Raw genomic sequence first — 16,515 nt, forward strand, 5'->3', positions numbered from 1 at the left:
GAAATCTCTGAGTTCCATTCATAAGCTCAGCACCCTCCCCAGATCCCACTTCCACTCGCCTGTGTCCTCTTGATCACAAACACATGTGACCCTGGAGGAGCTGCGATCAGTGTGGAGCTGCCATTTCTGGGCTGGTCATTTCCCCCTTGACCATAGCATTGAACGTTGCCGTGCTTACGAGCTTAGTTTGTCATAGCTAGAGAACATGACTGGCGCAGTATTTTCTAAGTACGTGCATTGCTACCAGCGTTCACCAGTATAAACAGCACGGCAAGGCAGAAAATGGGGCATTGCTTTCACTCTAAATGCTTAAAACAGGCCCTCAGGATTATAGACGTAATTTGATGCACAGTATTCGAGTTCCCGCTTACGTCCTTTGGAGAACCGGTGGAGAGTGTGCAGGGTCTGAAAGGGGCAGGATGGGGCTGGCTCTGGGGCAGGAAGTGGGGGGAGCGTTTCTGAGGCTCCTGCAGCGTGAAGGGCGGGGCGGGGGGGGGGACATGACGGAGGCTGAGGGTGGGTGTGAAGTGGCCACATAGGTGGGAAGGCTGGATTAACCGTGGAGGTTTCAGGGGAGGTGGGGTTTGAGGAGGGGAATTTCCGTGGAGTGTGAGGGGCAGCGGGGCTGGTGGCATTGCAGTTTCCTGTGCGTGGGAAGGGCTGTGGGTGGGAGGCTGAGGGTTCACCGCAGGCTATGAAATGTCTGTAGAGAGGGAGGACTGTGGATGGCCGTGGACGTGGAGCCCTTGTGGACAGGCGGGGTCTGTCGTTTGTGAGATTGTGCAGTGGCCTTGCGGAGGGAGGACTGGGGTTTGGCGTGGAACTGGAATCGGGGAGAGGGAGAGGGTGGGAATTACCGTGGGTGTGAAGTGGGGGGCGGTGCCTGGGGACCACTCTGGAGGTTGGAGTGGTTGCTGGGGCAGGAGGACTGGCGTGTGTCATGGAGCGAGAATGGGGTTACTAGACTAGAAGATGGGTGTCCCTGTGGAGTGTGATTCCGTCTCAGGATTAACTGTGGAGGGTACAGTGGCTTCGGGAAGATGGATGAGGTTGATTGTGAAGGGGAGGGGATGGGGTTTACTGGGGAGTCTGAACTACTGGAGAAAGAGAGGGGTGGAGATGAATGTGGGATGTGAAAATGCTCCGGGAAAAGAGAACTGGCATTGACAGCAGAGTGCGAGAGTTTGGTGGCGGAGGACGGTGGGACGTAATGTTTAATGTGGGCCGTGAATCGGTTGTGCGGAGGGAGCACGGGGTGGGGCTGCGGGGTGTGAGTGACCAGCTGTAGGATGGAGTGACAGGGCTTCCTGTGGTTCTGTGGAGTGTGCAGTTGCTGCGGGGAGAAAGGATGGGGCTTGATGATTTAACATAGCCAAATTGTGGGGTGGGAGGATTGAGGTTTTCTGTAGCATGTGAAGCTCTTGTGTGGGTGGGGTGTGAATTGTGCATGGACAAGAAGGACTGAGGATGGAGGACTGGGTTTGCCATATGGAGAATCAAGTGACCATGGTCGGGGAGGCTGGTGTTTATTCTGCAGTGTGAAGGGTTGGAAGGGGACCACTGGAGTTTACTGCGCCGTGTGAAGTGGTTTGAAGTAGAAATGATCAGGGCTCCCCAGGACTGTGAAACAGTAGCAGGGAGGAAGAACTGGTTCAGGGGGGACTGGGAAGTCATTCTGGGGAGAGGAGGTGGGGAGTTCTCCTGGCGTGTAAAGTGTTTGTGGAGAAAGGAGGTTGTGGATCACGAGGGCTGTGAGCTCTCGTGGGCGAGGGAGGATTGTTCTTGCTGTGGGCTGCAGAGCGGCTGGGTGGGAAGGAGAACTGGGCTGCACTGTGGAGGGCGAAGTGGCTTTAGCGGGGAGATTGGGGTTCACAGCGAGGGCGAAGTGGTTTGGGGAGGGAGGCTGTACCATCACTGTGGGGGGTGAAGTGACTTCGAGGAGGGGAGTTGGTGCTTAGGTGAAGTATGAAGGGGTGTGGGGTATGGACTGCAGTATTTTGTGGAGTGTGAATGGGGTAGGTGAGGAGGGTTGGGGTTTATCTCCCACATCTGATGTGTCCCTCCTCAGCTGGCATGTTAGAATCAAGAGAGCCATCCACCACTCACCCATCCCTGCCTCTGGCCTCTAACCTGAGCACCTGCCAAGGCCAGTCTTAGGAGCAGGAAGACCATATGAAAGAGACACAGGTCTCTTCTCCATGGAGCTCTCCCTCTGAGAGCAAGTGAGGGGCTCCTGCAGAGAGGAAGGGAGTCACTGAGTCCCGAGTCAGCTCTAGATTCCCAGAGAGGGGCAACACACACCATCTGGTTCCCCCTCAAGTAGCCCTTCTTCCTGAAGAGCTCACGCCTGGTGTTCGAGACAGACATGCTCTTATGGAAAATGGACATGGATCCGGAAGCAGCTAGTTCTCAAGGGATCTCAAACAGAGCATGTGCGGTGTCACAGCTCCAGGGACCCCCACACTGCTGAGCCTGGGGCCCTTTGAGACAAGGGCATTAGAGAGCCGTGAGGAGTAACATGGTTAAGAACAGGGGCCAGGGAGTTGGCTAGATCTGGGCTCCAAGCTCCATTTTATGATAGTGCTGGACCCGGGTCATTTAGCCCATGCAGACACCCTCTCCACGTCTTGGTGGTTCTCCACCATGTGTCTCTCTGTCCAACACAGAATGCATTTTCCTTGTCATTGCAAGACCAACATGCAGCACAGCCTCTGTAACCAGATGGGCCCTGAAGGATATTTTTGAGGCAACGAGATAGATTCATGGGGAAGGAGGCAGGATGTAGGGCACCCGTGTGCTGGCACAGACGAAGGAAAGTAAAGCTGTTGGAATGTGAGCTTCTTCCTCAGACAACCACTTTGAAGAACCTAGAATTTTGGAGAAAACAGTGAAGAAACTTTAGATCAACAAACTAGTTGACAGTTGGTCCATTGGAATCTTCCTTTTCAATAATGTGAATTTTAACCTCTCTATGTCAATTAGATTTATTTTCATTGCAGGTCATAGAAAACCCAACCCAGATTGGCTTGGGAACCAGGAGGAAGTTGGCATGAATGTCAAATTCACTTCTAGCATGAAGCAGACTCACTGTCTTTAGCGCTGCTGCATTCTAAGGCAACATGGAAGCTAGTAGCTGCAGCCCCGTGTTCTCCTAGCTTTATATCCAGTAGAGGGGGTGATGTTTCTCTTCTCCCAAGAGTCCCACGTGAGTCTCGGGTCCGACTTTCAGTGGACTGAATCAGATCACATACCTATATGTGGACTAATCACTGGAGCCAGGACAATGCCATGTTTTGATGGCAAGCCTGAGCCACATGTCCACCCGGAGCATGTGGATGGAGAGTGGGGAGGGGGTGGGATTTCCCAGTGGGAAGTCAGAAAACTGTTACCAAAATAAGGGTAAAGGGAACCTGGACATCCCAACAGTAAAAGCCGTTGTCCACCACTGTCACCTGGAGATGATGTTTGGACCATCAGTGGAATTAATGCACATGTTGAGCCTAATGAAGGGTGTGCCTGTTGGTTTTTAACTCTACTAGTCACTGGGGTTAGAATCCTGAGATTTCAGAATCACACTCTGGATCAGTAATTTTCAACCGGAAAGAACACATCACACAGGGTGAGAGTGAGGGGAAGGTAACTGAATATTGTTGAGAAAGGATTTTAATGTAGCATGGAAATGCGTACTTAAAATTGCAAGTACATGTCTGTCAAATACAAATCAAAGCCTTATTTTTGGAATAGAAACCACAACAGGAAAAGGAAGATAATATTATCTTAGCCAATGGCAGTGGGCTGAAGCAACCCTTGGCAAGTATATCATCCAAAAGAGGAATGCATTCCCACCATGAAAGAAATGTTTTGTAATTTCAGTGGCAAGAGATTATTATGTAAAAGGACTATTACATTTTATTGCAATATTCCATTTTAGATTTGCTAAAATGTCATCTTTTCGGGGATGCTTACTCTGACCACCAAACTTAAATTTAAACCCTGCCATTTATTCTACATTTCCCTCCCAGCCTTTACTGCAGGTTGCAATTGCTTATTTTTGCTCCTGCCTGTTGTCTGTCTTCCTCACTAGACTAAACACTCCATGAGCACATAGATCATATCTGTTTTGTTTTCACAGTATATCCCACCCCTGATGTTTGGGAAGGAGCATTATTTTAGTCAGGATAGGACAGGCTCTGCTGTGGTAACAGATAAATCTCTCAGTCTCAGTGGCTTAGGAAATTAAATGTTATTTCTCATTCACACAAAGTCTACTTCAGTTTGGACAGCTTTTGTTCGTCTTACAGGCATGCCATCTAGAAGACACAGCTCCAGGGTAGCCAAGGCAGAGAATGAGAGGGACAGAGGGAGGTTTTAACTGATTCAACTGACAGGTGATGCACATTACTTCTGCTTAAGTTCATTGGCCAAAGTCACGTGGCCCCAGTCTAACAGCAAGGGAGGCTGGGAAATGTAAATGATGACAGATGTGTGTAGAGTGTCTACTGGCTCAACCACGCAATTATTCCCAACGTTTCTGGTTTCCACAAGGAGAAATTTAAACCCTAAGATGTCTCTCTGTTCTCTCTCTTGCCCCACATTGGGAGGGGAAGTAACTTAGCTACTGGGTGCATTTGTGAGAAGGAGCTGAACTTGCTGAAACAATCTCTTGCTTGCTTCCATTCTCTGGGATGCATCTGAAAGCAGAGAGCACATATCCTGCACTGGTCCACCATGCTGCAATGTGGCTGAAGAAGGATCTCCCCAACACACTCAAGAGTAGGAGACCCTGTGATGATCCTGGGTACATGAGAATGGATGAATAAGTTCATTGTATTATGAAGTTTGGTGTTGGGAAAGCCATTACTGCTGTTCCCTTTAGCCTTAGACCCCCAGTGGTGTCTAATCTCCACCTGCCTAATAAGTTCAGTGTCCTACTCTCGATTGACTCTGAACTCAGGCAGGAAACAAAAGGGGTCTTGATAAAGTAGTGCCACCCAACTCTAGTTTGTTCAGTCTTAGTAGGTGCTCAGTAAACACCAAGTGAATGAATAAGCCTGGAGGACGCCCGAAAGATCATCTAGTTAAACTTGCCCCTTACAGGAACCCAGAGAGGTGACTGAATGGCTCAGAATCACCTGTCTTGACCGTTGATCTCCAAGTTTCTACTCCATCTAACACACACTGCTAATACTATACCCATATAAAATCTAAAGCAGTATCCATTACCTGGCACATTCTCTCCATAATTTTAGGTACTTTTCTCACAAGGAGAAGGAAGACTTAAAAAAAGAAAAAACATATTAAACTCTTCTGAGTACATTACATACTGTTCTTTTCCAGGAGGGAAGGGGGTACATTATTTCCTCCCTCCATACTCCTACCACCCAAACCATTGAATTCTGTGGGGCGAATCGTTTCCAATCTGACCTGATAATCCTTGAAGCAACCTTTTCATTCTCGACCATATGAAAGCAACAGCTAGTTAATCACACAGCTATTTAACCCAGTCCCGCCCTAGTCCTACAGCTGAGCTCCAGGTCCATGACTTATTATCTGCCCACCCACACGTATTGGAATGAGATGATTGTTCCCACAGAAGAGAACCCTGCCATTGCACAAGTCCCAGCTGTGTTCCAGAGAGTGACAAAAAGGAGAAGGAAAAGGCCTGGAGTTTTTTGATAGGCATCTAAGGAAGGCAGAGAGAGGAGATGAAAGAGGACTCCCCCGGTTGCCCCTCCCACATTCCTGCAAGCCTCCAGAGGGTCCCCACACCCCACCCGGGCCTCCTCCCTCGCCCTTTGACCTAGAAGCCACGGCAAAGTACTGACAGTTAGAAGGGTGGTCAGGGTAAATGCACTTGTCACTGCCCCCAGAGTAACAGCAGCCAGGAAGGAAGGATACTCACGAAAAGAACACTGTGGCAAACGAAAGTCCAGGCTGTGGAATAGCTTGGCCCAGCAGAAGGAGAAAAGGCTTCGGGATCTTGTAGGCAGGGATTGTGATCTCCTACCTGCAACCTGTGAGAGTCACAAATCACAACTGTAAATGGAGTCTGTGTCATAAGAACTGTTTTAAGCGCTGTACTTGTAACCACCTGTAAGACTTCACCAACCCCTCCATCACCTGCTCAGAGCTAGACTTTATCCTCCTTTAGAATGAGGATAATAAAGTCTACACCATGCAGTTGTTATAAAGAGAGGAGATCATGCAGGGACGATGCCTGGCCCACAGTCAGCATGCAGTCTGCAGAAGGGATGGTTCTTCCTCACTCTTTGGGAAGAGTTAGTTTCAAGGCATCTTGGAGAACAGGAGCCATTCATTTGAGGGTGAAAACCTAATGGCAACTCTGGAGAGAATCCCAGCTGAAGAACTTGTGGGTCAGAAACCAGGCTTTGAGCTTAAACTCCTCAACCATCCCAGAGACCAGAGGCGCTCCTGGACTAAAAGGACACATTGCAGAAGACACCGGGAGAGGACTGGAAGGGACTAGGCCTCTGGGTTGGGAACAGAGGAGTAGGAGTCATAGATGGACTCGCTGGGAGGCTTCTGGAGGCTTGGAAGGACACAGACATGCTTGGATGTGCCATCCTTCCCGCTTAGAGAGGCAGAAGGCAACAGAGCAAGTCAGTCTGTCTTTGGGAGATGAAGTTCTACAGCCAAAGAGGCAAAGCTGTTGTTCTCTGTGACTGTTCCTCTGACCCCTTCCCACCGCCCCAGCATAGCCCAGACCCCTTGGGCACAACTGCCCCATTCATGGCCCTTTGATGGGGCCCGAAAACCCATTTCTGAAATGTCTATCTCCTCCTAAACTGGAAACCGCTCCTAAACAACAACACCTCTAGGACTCTGCTGTGTCTGTGTTGGTACTGGGTGCGCTACGCACTAACTGACACAGAGAAATACTTACGTATACGAAAGTACACTTTTTAAAAAATTAGAATAATGCTATATAAGCTATTTTGTCCCTTCCTTTTTTCTCTTGAAATTTAGAATTGTATCCCTGTCTTGTTTTTTAAAATTTAGTGGTCTATTTTTTAATGTTGTTTTAAAAATATTTTTATAGGATTTTTAAAGTTAGCTTTCCATTTACAGTTATTATAAAATATTGACTATATTCCCCATATTGTACAATATATCCTTGTAGCTTATTTTATACCTAATAGTTTGTACCTCTTATTCCCCTACTCCTATATCGCCTCCTCCTTCCTGCTCCCTACTGGTAACCACTAGTTTGTTCTCTGTATCTGTGTCTGCTTCTTTTTTTGTTATATTCACTAGTTTGTTGTGGTTTTTTTTAGATTCCACATATAAGTGATAGCATACAGTATTTGTCTTTCTCTGTCTGACTTATTTCACTTAGCGTAATGCCCTCCATGTCCAGCCATGCTGCTGCAAATGGCAAAATTTCATTCTTTTTAATGGCTGAGTAGTATTCCATTATATATATTTTTTTACTGGTTGCAAGTATTTGATCACATAGATATACTGTGATTCACTTAAGCTTTCTACTGTTGATGGATGTTTTTAATTTTTCCGGTTCCCTTTGCTTTTTCAAACACACCCGTTGTAGTCTTTATCTGCATCACTGATTACTTACTAACAACAGAATCCTAGAAGCAGTCATCACATTGCCTTGTGTGTAGAGAGGCAGTAAGTGGTAAACAGCAGAAGCTCTGGAGCTAGACCACATTGACTAGCTGTGTGACTTTGGTAGGATATTTAACCTCTCTGAGCTTCAGTTTCCTTACGTGAAACTGTAGCTGGTAATAGTAACCCACAAATAGGATTGTTGCAAAGAGTAAATGAATTAATGTATATAAAACAGAAAGAACAACACCTGCGTATAGTAAGTGCTCTATTAATGTTTGTTATTGCAGTTGTTTTGTTATTGTTATAATTATTATTATTAATAATACTTACATGGCTGTGTCCCACAAGACTAGGAACCCTTAGAGGCCATGTCCTTGTCTCACCCAGCCATGTGTTCCAAACCTCCACAGTCTGGCACTCTGTGCGTATTTGCTAAATAAATAAGAAATGGCAGGTGTGGAAATCAACACTGACCTGGTCGTTGCCCAGTATTCCCCTAAGTGGTTCATTCGTTGGGATTAACTCTCTATCCCCAAACATACCCTGAGCCTTACCAGTCCTTTGCACCTTAGTTTGGAATGAGTTTATTGGATATTTTCTGGAGACAAGGATTGATAAGAAGAAGGAGACAGACACATGAGGAACCCAGGTGCCCTAGGGAAAGAGCAGACGTGAACAGGGAAGAGAAAGTATATCGGTGGGAGTGGCCAACCTGAAGACAAATGTCAGAGGCTCCCTGGCTTTTTTCTGGCGTTGACTTCGTACCAGTGAAATTATATTACAGCCAGGCTCCTATTCACCTAACTGTGGCTGATCATGCCCCCTTCCATCAACAGAATAAACCTGGAAGGAGGAAGCAAACAAGGACGGAAGCTAATGATTATCGAGTACCTACTATACAAAAAAGGCTTTTAGAGAATGATCATATTTCAATTTCATGGATGCCCCCAAGAGGTCTGTGTCATTATCCCCTTCCTACTGATGAGAAAACTAAGACCCAGCCCTGCATAGTCGTATAGCGAGGACACACAGAGCAATCACTTAAACTCTGGCCTCTGTACTTCCCTGTTCTAACCCTTTCTTCCTTGTTTAAGCTGAGCCCAAACAGGGCTCACTCCCAAGAAACAAAGCATTGTAAGTTTAGAATTCTGGCTTCTTACACTAGGCAGGAAAAGAAAGAGTACATTAACTTTAAATCCCATCCGTTACACTGCCAAGAAACAAGCGCAGTCATTAGCTTTTGTTTCTGCTTGGATACCATGGTTAGAGAAGCAACGGCGTTGAAACAGGTAAAAGTTAAGTCCACCCAGCCAACAGGTGGGAGCTTGCATCGTCGGGGAGCAGATACTGTTGAAAGGCCTACAGCTGGAGAGAAGTCAGCACAGCTGCATGTCAGAGACAGTGTGCAAAGTTTTATATACATTTTCTTTCAATCACCAGTTTCCATTTTGGTTGTAAAAAGAAGGAAAAAGGAAAGAGACAGAATTTTGTTCTTAGTTTTAATTCTCTTCTGTGTCAAACTGTGGTTCCAAGTTAAAAAAAAAAAAAAAGAAGTTGAAATGATTCAATGTGGCCCCTACAAGAATTTAGTATTTTCTGGAGAAAAGGGCAGATATATTTATATACTTGGAATATACATACCGCTTAGGCATATGAATCACTCATATCCTACAGTAAAATATTAGATTTATTTTCAGTGGTGCTTCCATGCATTTGACAACACAGATCTTCTATTATTACCTCATGTGTTATCATCCTTAATGGGAAAATAAAATAGAGACTAGAACTTATTTTCCCACCTATACAGGTGGGAAACTTGAGGAACAAAGATGAAGCAACTCATCTAAGTAGTACGGATAAATAAAAGGCATTTTCAGAACAGAAAGAAAAACCAACTCATCCAGGGGCCTAGAATCATAAATCTCAAGACCTTATTAGATGTTACATCCAGTGGTTGTCACCATCACAGAGACCCTCTGTGACCTCTCCCTGGGAGATGGCACTCAAACCCTGCTTCAAATGCTCAAAGAAGAAACGATGTTTTTTTCCTCTCCATGGGGTACCATATTTCAAAGAAAATATCCCGCATGAGCAATGCAGATTCTCGGCAGGCGTTAAGCAGGCCTGGGGAAAGCTGGAATCTGTCTGCAAGGTAGTGTTAATCCCAGGTGGTTACTGATCAGGGACATGGCTGAGCCGATGATGGTTTATTGAATTTACTGAGGAATTTGTTTCTTCATAGCAGTTAGGTACATGGCTTCTTCAAAAGCTGAGTCAACACTTCCCTCTTGTTCTTGTTACAAACTCTTTATCTTTAATTTTAACCTTCTAGGCTTTATATTCACAACCCGAGCATGTTGAATATTTCCTGATATTCAAACACTAGTGAAGCACTTGCAAAACTTTTGATCATTTATCCTTACAGTCACTCTGATGAAGGATAGTTGTCCCCTCACCCCATTTGCTAGATGAGAAAACTGAGGGTTAGAATTTCACCCCAATGAGGGAAGCAGAAGACCAAAGGAGCTGTTAGCAGAAAGTGCTCCACTTAGAAATTCCTTTAGGAATCTTTACAAAGAAACCATCATCTCAGCTGATGGAAGGTGGCCTATTGAGAGAGGATGACTTCTGAGATTGACCCTGGGGATGAATGAAGGAAAGGAAGGCATTACAGACAAAGGAAACATCATAATGAAAAGCCACAGGGCCTTGAAAGAAGACGGTGAATTTGCAGTACTTCTTAAAGGTAGCTCACTTGACTCTGACCTGACTCTCTTCACTACAACCTTATACAGAACAGGTATATACCATGTACCTGCTATATATGTATTGACTACTTTCTGTATGGTTTAGTTGTTTGACTTCACAGCACTTGCCCCTGGAGGTGGGTCTCCAAGCTCCCAACTATGGCATGAGCCCTTAAACCCCACTTAATGTCATGGTGGTAGGGATGGCACTGGCTAACCCCCCTCCTTCAGGCAAGGAGAGAGCTTATTTCAAGAGCCAGGCTTAGATAGACAGAATGCTCAGGCCTTCCAGATCTTTTCATAAAAAGTAGAAGATTTTCTTTCTTTTCCTTCAGAGATACCTGTGATGAATTTTGACTTAAGGCAATAACCGACTCCACTCACCAAATGGCAATGGCTGTGAGTATCAGCCCACGGGGAATCATTCTTCTTTTAAAAGAGAAAATTCTTATTTAAATAATTACACATTTGCCTCTGGGTGAATGCAAATTGTAGGATGTGCTACCAAGACTTTTGCTGAGAACATATGAGACACTATTTGTAATACTCAGTGCTCTCTGCTTTTAGCTCTTAACCCCTTCTGAACTTTAATGAGATCAGCTGTGACTCTAGAGCATTCTGGGCATTCTGACACTGAGTTAAGGGAGAGAAAAGTAGATCTAGAAAGGCCTTAGGAATGATTTTCTCTAGATATTTTAAACTTGTTTTTAACAATGGAAACCCCTTTCAGACAACATCTTAAATGGGCCCTGAGGTAGGGAGCTATTATTCCTACTTTGCCTCCTTCTTGATAAAACACGCCTAAATTTTCTTGGAGAAAATATCCTTACCCCATATGTATTGTATGGGATTGACCCCAACCCAGCTCCATTGCTTCTGCCATTAGCAGTTCTAGCCTGAGGCCAAAGCTGGCACAGGAGGCAGGTCTCTGAGAAATACGAAGAAATCAGCCTCTAAGGTAAATATAGTTAACCTGCTGGATCAAGCTATACCTGAAGCCAGTACCTGGACTTCTTAGTTATGTAAATAAAGAGACTATCTTTTATACTTAAGCTAGTTTGAGTGCAGCTTTCTGTAACTTGCAGATAAAAACATTGTAATAGAGTCCAAACCCCAACAATTTAATGAAAAGATAAAGCCAGACTTCTCTGGTTGAAGTGAGGGTAGGAAACTCAGAGCCCTACTCAAATTGTACTCCCTTAATTTCCAAAAAGCTCTGTAAATGGACTTTGTGATCTAGTTCAATTCTTTTATTTTACAGATGGACAAGCCACGGTCCAAAGAAGAATGCTAAAACATTGGCAGCACACTTGAAGGAATTAGAACCTGAGTACAAGTTTTTTTGGGTTTTGGTTGTTGGGTTTTTTGTTTTTTGTTTTTTGTTTTTGAGCAAGTTGCAGAAAATTAGGATGAGTAGTTGTCACTTTAAAATGATTAAAAAAATTTTATTGAGGGAAATCACAATAATACAGGACACAAAATAACACTAAATAAGCTATCAAAAATTACAGCACAATAAACCATGTAATATGTCTCACAATGCCCGTAAAAAACATTTATAGTTATTGCCCTGTGGATAGTTGGTCATCCTTCAGAAAAACAAGCTTGAGTAGACCCGTTTGCTACACTGACCATGCATCTTATAACCTTTCCAGAGAAATTTCTGGTATGTCCCAGTAAAAATCCACTCTTCCATTGTGAGCTGGTTTTATGTGATGCCATTTACCTTACCACTTACTTTAGCAAGTTGTGCACAGCTTCATGCCATGTAACCTCAACTTTCTCTTAAAGGACATCGCTGTCACAGAAGATACCTTTATGACAAACTCAAAGAAATTCAACATACAGATCAAAATTTGGTAGCACAATATAAAAACATGTGGTAGACCACTGTGCCGTGGTAGACTAGTAAAACGCCATGATCTATAAAGATTCAGAAATGGCAAATTTCATAAGTCAAAGAGCAGAGAAAGTAGATCCTGGCCATGAATATATAATTGAGTCATTGCTCTCTCTGTTTAAATAAAATTATCTACTTAGAGGGGCTAATTCCACAAACCATATTGCCTCTTTTCTCTTTCCAGTGAGTTTAAAAAAAGAGAAAATTCAGTGGTTAGATAAATAGATACTAAACCAAAATTTGAAAGAATATGATTTCCTTCTGTCTCTTATCTGAAGATGAATCATTACATGACCCCTTTCTGAAGTTTAAGAAGCATCTTATAGAAATATGTATATTTAAGAGCTTGGAACTCAACTCAATTAAAAAACCTTTTAATCCTTCCATTATGGAAGTAGTCCTAGTAACCACTCATGGATTCTCACTAAAAAGAGTTTATTTTTGGTGACCTATATGAACCCTTTTATATACTGTTATTTGTTTTTTACTATCTCGTCTAAAATTTTGGGGTAAAGGAGAGTTTTTAAAAATTTCATCTGCTGTTAGTGGCAAAGTTGCTGAAGGATTTGAGAAACACTCAAGGGACTGGGAGCTGGTGTATAAAAATATAATGATTTATTCAAGGAAATGCAAGGAAATTAACTTTCCTCCCACATACAGAAAAGAGTAGTTTTGCAACTCAAACTTCATCTTGTTTGGACTATCTTCGGTCAGTGAAAGCGTGAATAACTAGTTGCTAGAGACAAGGAGTTACTAGAAATGCCAAATTGGGTGGGTTTTCTGATGGGTAAAATTTGATATTGTGCAGTTTTTCTGAGTCCAGAGAGAGACACTGTGGAATCGAGTATCCTACAACAGTATGCTGCGGGGTTAACTGCCTGAACTCTAACCTACTTCTGCCGCCTACTAATTCCGTGAACTTGGGCAAATTATTCATCTTTCCTTGATGACTTTCTCAGTTTTCACATCTGTAAAATGGAGATATGTTCAGTACTTTAATAGGGTTGTTATAAAGATTATATGGATATATGTGTATGTGTGTATATATATGGCTCTTAAGGCTCTTAAGATGATTCCTGGCATACAGGAAACACTTAGCGTTAGTCTTTATTAATTTATATGCCTAGTGAAACTCACATACGTAGGCAGTCTGTACCATGAAGAGTTTCACCTTGATAAAAATTGATATAAAAAACCTGATCTCACCATCAGGTTAATGTAAGGCTAGTCTTTCAGGTCAGCCTGGATAGTTACAGGATGCTATGATTCTCCCAAGATTCCTGCCTCATCATGTGCAGGCCCTTTGTAATCTCCTCCACTGAGGTGCACGCAGAGCCTTGTATATGACGGGGCACCACCTTGTGATTAGATTACGAATCAGCTGACTTTGAATTAATCAAAAGGGAGGTTATCCAGGTAGGCCTGGCCTAATCAGGTGCACCCTTAATAGGGACTAGGTTTTTCCTAAAGTTAGAGTTAAAATGTGAGAGGGTCTGTGGAAGAAGCTGCATGAAATTGAAATGGTCTCTAGGAACTGGGAGTGGTCTCTGGACCACAGCCAGCAACATCACAGGGTCCTTGGTCCTATGCAACTTGGTCCTGCCAACAACCATATGAGCTTGAATGGGACCCCTTGCTCTAAAGGAGATGGCAGCCCCAGCTGCTATCTTGATTTCCTCCTTGTGATATACTGAGCAGAGAACCCAGTTAAGCGCTGCCTGAACTCTTGCCCTACAGAGCTGTGGCAGAATGGGTTGATGTTGTTTTGAGCTGCTGTACTGTGGTAATTTGTTACACAGTGATAGGAAATGAATGATCTCAAGTTTTGCCTCATCCACGTGGCTCATAAGAGGCTGGAAGACTAGACGGTAAGAGTCCATAGTTACCGTCTTGCTTCGCACCCACCCCTGTAAGGGGTGCACACCTCGGGGAGTCGTGTAGCACCAGGGAACGGCTCCGTTCATCTGGGTGGACCTGCTTCCTGTAGGTGGGCTGCTGTCACCCCCAAAATGCCTTCAAAACCCTCAGTGCAGTCCCCAGGAAACCCTTCCTCTAGAACTTTGTCATCCTTTAGGCTTATACTTAATAGAAATTCAAAGATACTTTCCCTAACGACTCAGTCTACATTCAGCCACCTCCCAGAGCCACTGCAGACATCACCATTTACTTCCTTCATACCCCTGGTATGCGTGTTACCTTACATGGCAAAAACACTTTGCAGACTTGACTAAGTTAAGGATTTTGAGATGAAGAGATTATCCTGGATTAGCCAGATGTGCCCGTTGTAATCACTGTAGACACCCTTATAAGAGGGAGAGGGGAGGGTCAGGGTCTTCGAAGGAGATGTGGCAGCAGAGTCAGAGGTTGGAGCAATACAGCTGGCTTTGAAGAGGGAGGACTCCTGGAGCCAAGGAGTGCAGGCAGCCGCTGAAAGCTGAAGAAGACAGGGAAGCCGATCCTCCTGTACAGCCTCCGGAAGGGATGCTGTCTTGACGACCCCTTGATTTCATCCCAGTGAGACCAATTTTGGAAGTCTGACCCCCAGAACTTTAAGATAATAAGTTTTTGTTATTTTCAGCCACTAAATTGGTGGTGATTTGTCATAGCAGCAATAAGAAACTAATGCAGAAGGGTAGAGAGAGCTATCTTAGATATTTGTCTCCTCTTTATAAAGATCATCTTGCATTGCTCTGTTACTCAGTGGTGTTAGGTTCTGCCAAGAATGGGAACCATAATCTTTACCTCTGGTAAAGCTTTCCTCATCATCTCCCTGGCTTCTTCTCAGCCTTGTGCCAGGATGTGATATGGCAGATAAAAGCAACACAGGCTTCAGAATCAAAATCACATTCAAATCTTAGTTCCATCACTTATCAGTAGCTCACATTAGGACAAATAACCCCACTCCTCTGTTTCTTCATCTCACTTGCAGCATTGTTACGAGGGTTAGGAAGCAAACAAAGAAATCATAACAAAGAAAAAAACGCCATTGTTGACAACCAAGGCAGCCTTCCAAGGAGACGGATGAAGTGCACACACTAGGGCTTGTCTGCCCTGGACGTCTAGAGGATTGTGTGGTGGCAGGAGCTGTGGATGGCTGAGTTCCTTCTTCATGTTATAGAAGGAGAAGATCTGGTGCCATCAGGCACCATCCTGAAAGGAAGGCGCAGCAAAGATTAGATGCGGTAGAAAGAGGAGGCCAGTGAATGGCAGGAGGCAGCAAATTCAGTGATGTTAACGTCCCTGGAATTTCCAAATCTTCAGGGAAGAGTTCTGAATGTATATATTATTAGTGTGACTGTATTTTTTTTTACAGAAATGTATAAAGGCAATTCCTCGAACCACTTTGACTTAGGGCAAAACAGAAGAAAGAAGTTTCAGGTGGAAGGTGACCATAAGAGGGTAAGCCCCTAGGAATTAGGAAAAGTCAAGGAAGGACGTTAGACTTCCAACTTCCATAGACCATGAGATTGAGAATTGAGCTGGGCTTACCCACCTCCATAGGCACAAGGTCAGGGCCCCGCTGACAACTCATTATAGGAATACCTGGCGAGTTACAGACACACAAACAATGAAGGCTTCAGTTTGGGTGATGTTCTGTACGCTTTCTCCTCCCATTTGAAACATATCTTCCAAGTTTGTTTAGATACAGACATGGGAAGTGGCTGATGATCAGAACTAACAGGAAAACAGTGGGGTTGGCAGGTGGTAATAGCAATCAAGAAGTTCATTCTGCCTCCAGGGCCCAGAATTTATCCTCTTTGTTGTGAATCACCTCTCTGCCCTCTGGTTCAATGCTGTCTGCTGGGGAAGACTTAACAGCAGAGAGCAGGTGGTTTCACAGCCCTCTCATTTGGGTAATGAGTTAGAACCTTTACCTAAAGCCAAGCCCCAGGACCCCTCCAGCTGCTCTACTCTGGAATTTGACAGACAGCAACATGTGTGTGTGTGTATGTGTGTATGTTGAGAGGGAGGCTGAAATGTCTCTGTAATAATCAACACATTCATAGCTGTTTCCTTTCTTTCTTTCTTTTTTTCCTTTTTGTAAACCACAAATTTCTTGGATCACTTAATTTATTTATGGAGTAAGGAAAAAAATCAAGCCTCCCTTTGGCAATTAGCTACCTCTTCAAGCAGTTAGTTTTATGCACAAGTTTCAAGGAACTCCTCATTGCCTCTTCTGAACTGCCATGGGAAAAGATTGGAAGGAGATAGCCAAAAGCCAACAGTGTAGGGCGAGGCACCTGGGCACCCTCCTCGGCTCAGGGAAAGGTTAATGAATTG

This window comes from Vicugna pacos, chromosome 25 (genome assembly GCF_048564905.1).
Source record: "Vicugna pacos chromosome 25, VicPac4, whole genome shotgun sequence".
Lineage (NCBI taxonomy): Eukaryota > Metazoa > Chordata > Mammalia > Artiodactyla > Camelidae > Vicugna > Vicugna pacos.